At 41.9% G+C, this 12,081-nt stretch overlaps 1 long non-coding RNA gene across 1 annotated transcript in view; it reads right to left on the reverse strand.

Annotated features, from left to right (window-relative positions):
• Positions 1–5,994: 5,994 nt before the first annotated feature.
• LOC137162679 (uncharacterized) overlaps positions 5,995–12,081 on the reverse strand; it is a 42,332-nt gene continuing 36,245 nt past the window's right edge. The window contains exons 2-3 of the long non-coding RNA XR_010922465.1: positions 7,771–7,908; positions 5,995–6,476 (exon numbers count right to left, since the gene is read on the reverse strand). This is a non-coding gene — a long non-coding RNA (uncharacterized lncRNA). The remainder of the gene's footprint in view (positions 6,477–7,770; positions 7,909–12,081) is intronic.

Raw genomic sequence — 12,081 nt, forward strand, 5'->3', positions numbered from 1 at the left:
CAGAAATGATGGTTCTGCATTTATTAGCGAAACAACAAATTACATAACTGGAGACTGACATTTGATTGGAAAAGAGATTTAAGTTTCAACTTACCAAAAAATTATTCCTATCAAATAGAAGTTTTAGAAGATTTAAAAACATGAGTTAAACTACGGCAATCTCTCTAATATAACCAGCACAGGCAAGGAAATGCAAGAAAAGGAAGAAAAGAATTGCACGCACAAAAATCAATAGTATGAGTGAGAGTCTGGAGAAAGGGGCATGTTTCTGGAGGGTCCTAATTTGGTGTAACTAACACTTGGGCAGGAATGTAAGCTGGTGGCTAGGCTGCTACCAGACAAACACAGACCTCTCAGCATGTCATCACACTCGCCTCTATGCATGTTGAATAAAGATCTCTTTCCCATATCTCTGCCTCTCTCCCACATGAGAGACAATGTGGAAGAGGTAATATCTTTTACTGGAACAATTTCTGTTGGTGAAAGAGACAAACTTTCAAACTTACACAGAGCTCTTCTTCAGCTCCTGCAACACTTATTGCTAATGACACAGGTACATCCCTGAGAACTGTAGACATTTATTTTGCACTATAAGAAGATTATTAATTGTTTGTATTTGTTATATTAACATAGCACATAGGTGGCCCGTCATGCACCAGGACTCCATTGTGGTGGGCATTGTACAGACAGAGAACAAAGAGACAGTCCCTGCTCAAAAGAGCTTACAGTCTAAATCAGTGGTTTTCAGCCTGTGGTCCGCCGACCCCTAGGGGTCCACAGACTATGTCTAAGATTTCCAAAGGAATCCGCACCTCCATTCAAAACTTTTTAGGATCTGCAAATGAAAAAAGATTGAAAACCGCTGATCTAAATAATATCTTAAGAGCAAAAATTAAAGCAGAGGGCCAGATTCGTTCCTGCAGCCAAGAGCTGCTCAGTGTGGGAAGGAGATGTGATGCAGAAGGCTAAGGTCAACACTAGGCCTGTGTAGATTTTGTGTCTCTATCACAGTGGTTTTATTTTAAATTGTCATATTCCTCAAGGCACCTGCACCAGCATAACAATGCATACTGTGCCTTAGGCCTTATCTACTTTACTTAGGCCTTATCTACACTACAAAGTTAACTCGACCTATGTTAGGTCGACTTATAGCCACTGCATTAATTACTGTGGTGGTTGGTGTCCACACTAACCTCCTTGGGTCAGTGATGTGTGTCCTGACCGGGGAGCACTTCCACTGACCTAAGGGGGGCAGTGTGGGGAGCTGAGAGCCTGGTCTCTCAGCTCAATTGGCAGTTCCCTGCCAGGAGCCCAGCTACCTCACAGGCTCCCAGAGGGCTACGCCTCACCACCCCCGCCCCTCCCTATTCCCTGCTGGGAGTGGGGTCCGGCTGCCTGGGGCTCCTCACCCCACCAGCTGCTCAGCCCTCCAGGGGAGCAGGGGTCAGCTGGAGCTGTGAAATTGACAACGACAGCCAATAGCCGACGTAAGGAGGGCAGTGTCTACACTGACACTGCGTCGCCCTAACTACACCGACACAAGCCCTTACGCCTCTCATTGAGGTGGTTTTATTATGTCAGCATAGTGGGGGAGTTACATCGGTGAGAGAAGCATTTCAGTGTGTGCACCTCCACTGTTTTGTCGCCAAAAGCTGACTTTAGCATAATACAACCAGAAGTTGACTTTTGTCGACAAAACTCTGTAGCATAGACCAGCCCTTAGAGTAGAGAACAAAGTGTTATTCAGGTATGCTGATTTTCATTTTTATTTATTTTTAAACAGAAACAACTGGGGAATGGAATAGTATCTATGTTGTAAGATCATTATGCAAGGTCCTGGCAATGTAAAATTCTCCCTTCAATCCCATCCCTCATGAAATAATTTGGAACAATTTATGCTAAATCCCAAAAACACCTCCACGTATCTTGAGGTCCTTAAGAATCCATCCTGCTGTCTGGACATCTAAAAATATTTGAGCAAAATTGGAGAACATAAAGAGACAGGAAGGACCTTCAGTTTCTCTTAATTCATCTTTGATAATGGGTAGTGGGTCAGATCCTGATTTAATTTACACCAGGGAAATCAAATTCAGTCAAATTCACACTATTGTAATGGAGATCAAAATCTGGCTCATGTAGCTCTAAAACTCTAGCGGATGACGTCTAATCCTAGAGTTTTTCCCGACAAGGTCAAATAAACATGTTTTTGGATAAAGCACAAAGGAAATGAGTTGAAATTCCCTGTAATATATTAACTTAATTCCATGCAAAATGCTAATAAACAAACCATAATTATCCTGTTTCACTTAATAGCTCACACACAGAGCCCAACAAAGAAACTGGGAATTGTCACATCATCAGACAGCTGCCCCACCTATTGGATTAAGTATACATTTCAAGACGTTTATGTTAAGCATGAATCAGTCAATGAGTCATAACATGTAGGATAAGAAGGACAAACAATAAGGCCACTTGTGGACTAGATGGGCTCCAGTTATTCTTCATTCTCAAAGGCACTTGGAAATTTGTTGCAGAATTAAAATAATAATATGGAAAAGTCATAGGATGGCATAACAAAATAATGAGGATGCTGTTTCTGTACTTTTAGGGTACAAAAGATTATGGCTCATTCAGAATGCTTGACAAAAAACTGGATCAATGTTTATTGAAACAAAATGACTGCACGAGATACAGGATAATGGAAGCCAAGAGCAAAATGTTTAAAAAATAATAAAAAATGTATGTGTGTCCGTACCAATTAATATCCCAAAAAAAAAAAAAAAAAAAAAAGAGAGAGAGAGAGAGAGAGAGAGGCACATTTTGGTTATGGAGTGAACCTTGCTACTGCTCACTATATCGAATAATTCAGATTATATTAAAAACAAGCAAACAAAACCATCCAAACCAATCTTTCCTTTTAGACCCAAGTGTAGATGGGAATGATGGCTCGGAGATGTACCAACAGAGAATAATTCAGGAAGAATGGTCTTGTGCTTAAAATTTAGAAGTGGGAATTAGAAAAATCTAATTCTATTGTCTCTGTGTAACCTTGGGCAAGTGTGTCACTTTATGAGCTCCTTTCCTCATCTGTAAAATGGGCGTACTAATGTTTAAATACAACTGTCTGTGAAGCAGGTGATATCTGCAAAGTACTTTATGATCCTGGGATGGAAGGTGCTATAGAAATGCAAACTATTCCTATTCCAAATTGAAATCATTAGCAACTATGTATTAGCAGTTAATAAAAACTGCATTATTGCCAACCTCTCCCATAGCCTATGCTCTCAGGGATGGAATCTGGGAGCACAGAATAGAGGGTAGAAGGAGCCAGGCAGCCCAGCACTCATTTCTGCTTCCCGCTTCTGCTGCTGTGGCTACTAGGTAGCATGGCTTGAAAGCTCCACTCTTGACAGACCAGTTGAGGAGATGGCCAGTGGGAGCTTGTGTTGGGGTCTCTAGTGGGATTGATTGATCCTAGGTTAGATTTCCCCGCAACCCCCAAATTATGGTGGGAGCAGTAGAGTCAGGCAGTGGTATTAACATTTTAAAAGAAAACAAGCCACCCACAATCAAGCCCCCACCCTCCCACCACAGAGCTTGATTTTGTACCATGTGACCTTACTGCTGTTATCCTTGTCCCTTCTCCCAAGGTTCTTCCTATTCTTTGTTACACTCAGTCTCCATGTAGACGATAAACTTTTGGAGCAGTGAACATCCCTTCCAATTTGTTCAGTGCCTAGCCCAATGGGGCTCTGATCCTGAGTGGGCATCACTGGGCTCTATTGCAACACAATATTAAACAATCATAGTGTTGTGGCTGGATGGTTTTTTTCCCCCGCAGTGGAAATCCTTGCAGCATTTGAGCAGCACCTAAAATTTGGAGTGCTAATAAGTCACCAAGCTCACCCATGGCTAAATACTTTCGTGTCTCTTTCAGCGTCATAGTGGATTTTACACGGACTGCCTCATTGTGATGCCAACCTGATGTCTAGCAATAAAATATATCAAAAGAGACAACTATATGAAAACATTAAAAACAGAGGTGACACATGCATAGATCCTGTCCCCAATTTAAATAAAGATGCCATTATAATTATCCATTATATGCATTTCTAAATATCAATCAGGATTCTTAACCTTGCAACGGTGCAAATGATTTGATGGACAATCTGCGGTATTTCATGCCATGCTGCTGGTGTTCTGAAACCTCAGTCTGCTTTGTTTTTCTTGCTGAGTTCATAATTAAAGCAAAAGAGAAGATAAGGAAATATCCTTTGAGGGCTGTAAGTTTCTAATAAGCATTGTATGTTAAGAATTAGTGGAGTCTGACATAAGAAGCAGCTGCATGCCCTAAATAAACAGTTCTTTGTTTGTGGTACATGTACATACTTTAATGCGTTTACTAGGGTACAAACCTTATTGCTTTTCTCCCCTTATATCTAATTCTTGTGAATTAATGCACAGTCTGCTATCTGTTAATTTAGATGGAGGGATCAGACCAACAAATGGTGGTGATGGAAAGGGGGCTCATTATTGTAGTGAATATTATACTTGTGGAAGGCGTAAGCCTGACAGTCCTGAAGACTCACTGAAATCCTTTAGCCATAGAACAGGCTGGAATAGCGCTAAGCCACCCCCATGCTGCCTTACCAATATTCCTTATCCCTGAGCTAAGAGAAGAGAGATCAGTGTCTGTCTGTCCAATCAGTCCTAGCCCTTTCTGCCGAGACTGCCAATTAGTGATGAATATTGTGTGGTTTGTGTGACGTGGATGTCTGGTGATGTTAAAGGGTTCACTGGATTCTCTGCCAGGTGAACTAATTATTATGATAAACTTTGGGCTAAGGGTCAGGGCATTAAATGTGAGTCTGTGAAGCGAGGCGAGATCAGGGACAGTGGAACAGGTGAAGAGTCTCCCGCTCATGCTCAGAGGGCAGATATGCAGAGACTGTGTAGTTGAGAGGATAACAGACTAGATATGATCACCAATCTGCTCAGCAAATGATAAGGTGGGTGAGGTAATATCTTTTATTGGACCAACTTCAGTTGGTGGGAGAGATAAGCTTTTGAGCCACACAGAGCTCTTCCTAGGTCTGGGAAAGAAGAGCTCTATGAAAAGCTCGAAAGCTTCTCTCTCACCAATAGAAGTTTGTCTAATAAAAGATATTACCTGACCCACCTTGTCTCTCTAATATCTTGGGACCAACGTGGCTACAACTACACTGCATACAGCAAATGATAGCTATTTGAATTCAACAATTCATGCGTGTCTGCTGACATACCCCTTTCTAACAAGGTAGGGTGACTTTGTCACTTGTCATTCTCATTGGGTCCATTGAAATACATCATATTTATGCATATACATTAGTTTTACATAACATGACATGACAATTGTTCTCTTGGCCACATCTGTGCAAGGTAACATCATGATCCCATAATATCTGTTAGCATGGGAATTGCAACAAGGCCATTGTTTCCAAAAACAAGTATACAGATTAACACGGCTACCCCTCTGGATTGTTTCCAAAGAAACTTACTTATCTGAATTATCCCCTTTATTCCACCCTGCTTAGAAGTACTCATTGTTACTACCTTAAAACAGTTATTTGCCTTTTCTTTCTACATACAATAGGGCCATTACAGCTATTTGTTCCTTCTCTACTGGAGTGTGAAAGCTTCCTTTTGAGCATGATTACATTTCAGGGAAAACTTGGCTCACCTAGTGTCTAAAGTGACAGCGTACAAAGCCCCAGGGCCAGGTTACACTGGGCTCCCTATAACAGCAGAGGATTGGGGGGGCCCCAGAAAGGTGGCTAAAAGTCACAGTAGATTCCCTCCCTCCCTCCCACCAAGACTGTGAGTTCTTAGAAGCGTATCACAGAATCTCACTTCAGAAGTGGAATAAACTCTAACTCAGGACTGTCTTTGGAGGCCTCTGGACATAGTGTAATGGGGACCGCCATATTACAGAAGGAAACTAATAGTAATTCTTGTCTTTAAAATTTTATTGAGAACCAAACCATGACATAGTAAAAATAGAAAAAGTTTTACATTGTATTCTGCTGATTTAAAAACATCGCTTTCTGGATTTGCGAAATTCAATGTCCTGAAGCACATCGGGTGGGCCCCCTTTCAGTAGACTCTGTTTGCTCATGGCATACAACATTATTGCTTTAACTCCAAGGTTGAAATTCTGTTCTCTGACTTTTGCCATGGCACTAAGTACCTTCATTTCCACCTCCAACGCTAGAAGTTGGTTGTCCTGAATTAGTTTATGTAATTGTTTTTCAGCAATCATACAAGTATCTTTGTCTCAGCCTGCAGCTTGAAAAGAAGTGTTTCATGATGGAGCTGCACAAGCATTGATAAGCAACATCGCATATTGCCTATAAGTTCTTGCTATTTGTTAGATTCAGGCCAACTGCCATGTAAGATCCATGATGGAACTGAAATCTTAATAGCAACAGAACGGGTGGCTGAAGAAAAAAAAAAAAAGTGATATATGAGGCAGTACAAGTATTGAATATTTAAGAGATTGAGTGTGGGTCTTCGTGTTTAAGGAATTTTTCCCTTTATTTTACAATATTTAATATATTTGGAAAGACATTTCTGTTAATTACTAGCTGGTTTTCACTTGGTGTTTTGCCTTTTTTGATTTGCATTTAAGAACCAACAGGAAATGAACAAAATGAGTAATATTTTTTTTAAAATTAGCTTCAACTTCTAATAATTTAATAAAAACAATATAAATATAATTTAAAAACAAGGTTCAGCCAGAGCCCCACTTGGGAAAGGCAAGCATTGGTGACTTTCCTCCCACTTTCCATCTTCTTGATCCCACAGGCAGTTGGAGATTGATTTTTCAGGGTTGCTATGACTTGCACCAGTAGCTAACAGCTCCCAAGGAGCCATTCTTTGGCCCATATCCCTGGACTGCCCCCTATTCCAGAATCACTCCCTCCCATCCCTGTCCTCAGTCTGCCCCCTCCTTGGAAGGTGTAAGGCTGGCACAGCCAACTCTGTCACTTGAATATTGCCTTAAACGAGGGGAATCCTTAAGGCAGTTTCAAGGGCTTACGTCTATGGGCAGAGTTGCATCAGTTTTAATTAAAGGCGTTATTTTAAACCAAATTCAGTTAAGTCACTGCAAAAAGCTCTGTGGACACTTCCGAGTGTCTTATTGTGGTTTAGCTTAAAACTGTTCCTAATTGATTTAAGCCAAACCAAAATAAGCCACTCAAACCAACACCAGAGTGTCCACGCTGGGATTTGCGGATTTCATTAAACATGTAGGCAAGTCCCTTTGCAGTGCTACCGTTGTGTTTAGTGTTCCTCTAGAGATAGCAAGTGTTTACTGGTTACCCCTGAGATGAGATTTAGGTGTTGGAAATATTTCTTGAATAAGTTAACTGACAACTTGTTGACTTGATTTTTTTTCTGCAAACCTTGAAGATTCTGGAGTTTGTTCTTCCAATGGTGTTTTAGAGGATTTTTTTGGGTTTCTGAACTATCAAGGATATTATGGGGTTGGGAGCAGTTTATTGTCTTGTAGACAAAGAAATGAGTAGAGGTAGGCACATGTTGCTACATTGTGTGAGCCTGATTCTTCACTTATGCAGCTGTAAATCAAGAGTAACTTATCTGCAGTCAATAGAGTTACACAGCTGTGAAGAGTGAGTTCAGAATCTAGTCCCTAGTTTAGTTTATGAACATGGGCCTTCCCACAATAGGGACAATAATGGCAAACGCAAATTATAATTTATAACTCACAGATGTAGCTCTACTTCCAGAACTCCAGAGAACAGCCATGTACTCAAGCACCAGACACTCTCTGATGCTCTTCCCCAAACACTGGCTTCCAACTTGTTGCATGGCTCTGCGTAGAGTTTTCCAGTCCAAAGGGCTGGCCTACACAAAATAATGTATTAGAGTTAAACTGGTGAAATTAGTAGATAGGTTAAATTGATGTGAGACAGTTGTAAGACAAAGTGGGTAAATTACTGAGCTAATCTAAATTGATATGACGATTCATTTATAGCAGTTTAGGTTAGATTGGTAACATATCCATTTCTGCTACATTGCTATAATTCCAAACTGTGGTGGGGCAAGAGATGGCATGCATATCCCTATTTTGGCACCAGGCCACCTTGCCAGAGAGTACATCAAACAGAGGGCTCTTTTTCTATGGTTATGCAAGTGCTGGTGGATCATCAGAGTTGCTTTATCTACATCAGTGTGAGCTGGTCAGGGAAGGTACATGACATACACATTTTTAAGAACACAGGACTGTTCAGAAAGTTGCAAGCAGGGACTCTTTCCTGACTGGCAGATTACTCCTACTGGGAATGTTGAAATGGAATAGTGATCCCGGGCGACCCAGCCTACCCTTGCTCCCATGGCTCATGGCTCTGTACACCTGCCACCTTGACAGCACCAAGGAGCACTTCAACTCCATGCTCAGCAGGTGCAGAATGACAGTTGAATGTGCCTTTGGCCGTTTGAAGGGTCACTGGCATTGTTTACTTACAAGAAAGTGAGACAAATATCCCAGTGGTTATAACTGCCTGCTGTGTCCTGCATAATATCTGTGAAGCAACAGGGGAAAAGTTTCTGCTGGGGTAGAGGGCGGAGGTGGACTTGCTGACTGCTGAATTTTAACAGCCAGATACAAGGACTATTAAAAGAGCTCAGCATGGAGCTATACGACTCAGGGAGGCTTTGAAAGACCATTTTAGTATTGAGTCAGAGTAGCGTGTGTTTCTGTAGTGTGCACTGGCCTTGCTTTTTTGTGGCCCAGTATGAATCTCGTAGTGAGTGCTGTGTATGTAGGAATATAATATTGTCAATGCCTATTAATATTGTTTGTGAATGATATTATGGGTTCTGTGACGCAGTGCAGTAACAGGAAGTTGGCCTATGTCAGACTTGCTCAGCACCAGCCAGCACATGTTGTGAACTAATCAAGATGAATTTTGTTCCAAAGAAAAAGAATTATATTCTGTAACATGAATCAAGCTATTTAAAAAAAAACATTTAAAACTTAATAAATTAAGGGAACAGAACTCATGAAGGGGCAAGAACACTTATTTCCATTTCAGGTATAAATATACCAATGGTGGTTTTCACAGGTCAGTGTATGTGAAGTTGTGATTGTCTCTAATGTCCCCTCGGATGGAGTGGTAAGGATAGTGTACTGGCCCTTGATGCAACGTGAAAGGTTGGGGAGGGGGATTGTAGGAAGGTCCTGATACTGAGTTCTCTATAGGCTGCAGAGGGAGGCGACTATGGGATTGTTGAACCTGCAGGTCCACCAGAGTCTGTAGCATCTGTTTGCTGTTGGAGAAGCACAAGCTGCACATCCCTCTCCTTTTCCTGCGCCTTTCTCCTCTCCACTCTTTCCTTCTCCATGCTGCCTGCAAGGGTGATCTCCCAGCCCTATGCTCGTTCTTTGGTGCAGCACTGACTTGATCTCCTCAAGCACATCATCCCAAGTTATCTTCTTTCTTATCCTTATCTGGCTCAGGTGTTCTGCAGGGAGACTCTGAAAGCCGCAATGGCAGCAGATGCTGATGCAACACGCAGAGTTGTCAGTGTATTCACCATGGAAATCAAAACTTAAGACACTGAATTCACTTGCTCCCCAAAAGTTATAAGCCCTACATTTTCATTTCTGCTTGGGACTGAGTACAGCGCCTGTCACAGCACCAGCCATGATGGGTATAGCCCTCTGGGGGTTGGGCAAATGAGTAAGGAATAGCTTGTTTGTATGATTCTAAATGTATACAGCAATGGAACTGAACACTGGCACTGTTTTCCACAGGTGGTGGTGATTTTAGCTGATCTCTCACTCCTGATGGTAATGAAGGCAGAGAAAGCACAGCTGCTGCTGGCGTCCCAATGCTGCTTCAGCCCATACGCAGCGAATCTGTGTACTGCAACAGTGGCTGCTGAAGTAATCACTGAGTGATGTGGGAAAGTGTCCTATCAGAGTGGAAAAAATAAGGCCGCCTTCCCCAGAAACCTCTGCCAGAAGATGGCAGAGTACCACCATGAAAGTTTCATTGAGATCTCTATGGAGGATTCATAGGACATCCCGGTACGTATAAAACAAACAGCTTTGAGTGGCCCCCTCTGCCGAACTCTAGAGGGGAATGAAAGGCAGATAGCAACTCTGCCTTTGTTGGTCTTTCCACCACCTCTTCTAGCATAAGTAATAATGAGTAAACAAAAAGACTACTTCTACTTTGGTGGTTTCAGCCCTGTAATTTCAAAGTAAACTGCATATTTACCAGAGATTCCTTCCCTTGCATCAGGCTCACACATGCTCAACTGCCGGGACTGGCTGGACTACAATGGAGTCAAAAACAGATCCTGGCTCACCATGCAGCAGGATCCCCATCTCCTGTCCTGTATATTCCTACTCTTCTTCCTCATCCACCTTCTCCTTCTCCAGTAGGGGCCTGTGACTCAGGCTCCTCAGAAGTATCCACAGTGCCTCCGGGGCTAGAGGTGTTGTCTGTGCTAAGGATGACATGCAGCTCTTTGTAAAAGCAGCAGGTCTGTAGCTCGGCATTGGATTAATTATTGGGCTGCCTGGCCTTCTGGTATGCCTGCTGCAGCTCCTTGGCTTTTATGCAGCACTGCTTCTGGTCCTTTTTGTAGCCCTTCTCCTGCATCTCCTGAGTAATCCGCTTGTAGATGTCATTTCTGTGGCTGGTTCAGAACTGTGCCCACACAGCCTCTTCTCCCCATAGGCTCAGGAGATCCAATATCTTCCTGTGTATCCGGTCAGGAGCGCATCTGGAGGGTGTAGCTGGCATGGTCAGCTGGGTGATTTCACTCAGCAATGGAGACCTGCTAGGTGTACATAACCAGGAAAAGGAATTTCAAAAATGTGCAGGGCTTTAAAGGGGGATAGGAGGGATTCCTATCTACATAACCCCTGGGCAGCGGAGTTCATAATGGAGTCATCAGGGTAGGGCATTGTGGGACAACTGCAGGAGACCAATAATGGTTAACTTAAGCAACACACTCTCTACATTCTCACTGGGTCTACCTAACTACATTGACTGTGACTTTATGCCACTCGGGGAGGTGGTGTTATTAAATCAGCATTGCAGAGCACTTGAATTTGGCTCCTGCCTACGTAAGTGAAGACAGATCTGCAGCTAGGTCGACGTAAGCTGCCTTGCATCGATCTAATTGTGGAGTGTAGACCAGGCCATAGTCTTTGGTTCTAAAGGTTGGACATACTCTGCCCATAGTGCTGGGAAGTGAGTTGCTTCTCTACAACACAAAGGAAGCAGAGTAGGATTTGGCATACCTCCCTCTCCAGCACAATAGGTCAAATTCATCCTTGATATGCAGTGACTCAATGGAAGTCAGTGAAATTACAATAGTGATGAATTTGGCTCAAAGATTTTTGTTATGTAAACTTGAGGTTTGGTTGCTAACTGCCTATCAGCAGCATTGAATATTGCTCTCAGTAAGACACTCCCTTCAAGCACAGAGCTAGTAATTTAACAATGGTTTTTATCTGCAGTTTCTGTTAAGATCTTCTACAGTGTTGCCTATCAGATATTTATTTCAAGGGTATCACTCTTGTTGTAGGACTAACTGATCAGCACTCACAGAGATCGTATCTCCATTGGGAAAGGTTTACTAGTCTTGCCTCCTAGTTAGATACAATTTATCCCTGCCAAAAACAAAAAACGCTTTTGGCAGTATAGCTTATACCAGTTCCCTGTGCAAACTAAGCCACAGCAGAGAAAGCACTTACAAAAATGTTACTAAATAAATAAATGAAAAATAAATCACACCTCTAATAGATAACTATATTGGCAAAAGTTGATCATGTAGACTGGGCCTGAGTGTTGACATTTCTTGATGATTAAGTCATTTTAGATTATCCCTGTCTGGACTATTCTGTTTCATTCCAGGAAGCTTTTGTAAAATATTAAAATCTACAAAAAAGTGTTTAAAAAAAAAAAAAAGAATTATACAAGCAGTATTTTTAAACACTTTTTTATTAGGAAGAGTTTTCCTTATATTTTTACATTTTTAAGAAGTCACACAATATTA

Source organism: Emydura macquarii, unplaced genomic scaffold, assembly GCF_026122565.2.
Source record: "Emydura macquarii macquarii isolate MOO-44397 ecotype Brisbane River unplaced genomic scaffold, CSIRO-AGI_Emac_v2 contig_2452, whole genome shotgun sequence".
Taxonomy (NCBI): Eukaryota; Metazoa; Chordata; order Testudines; family Chelidae; genus Emydura; species Emydura macquarii.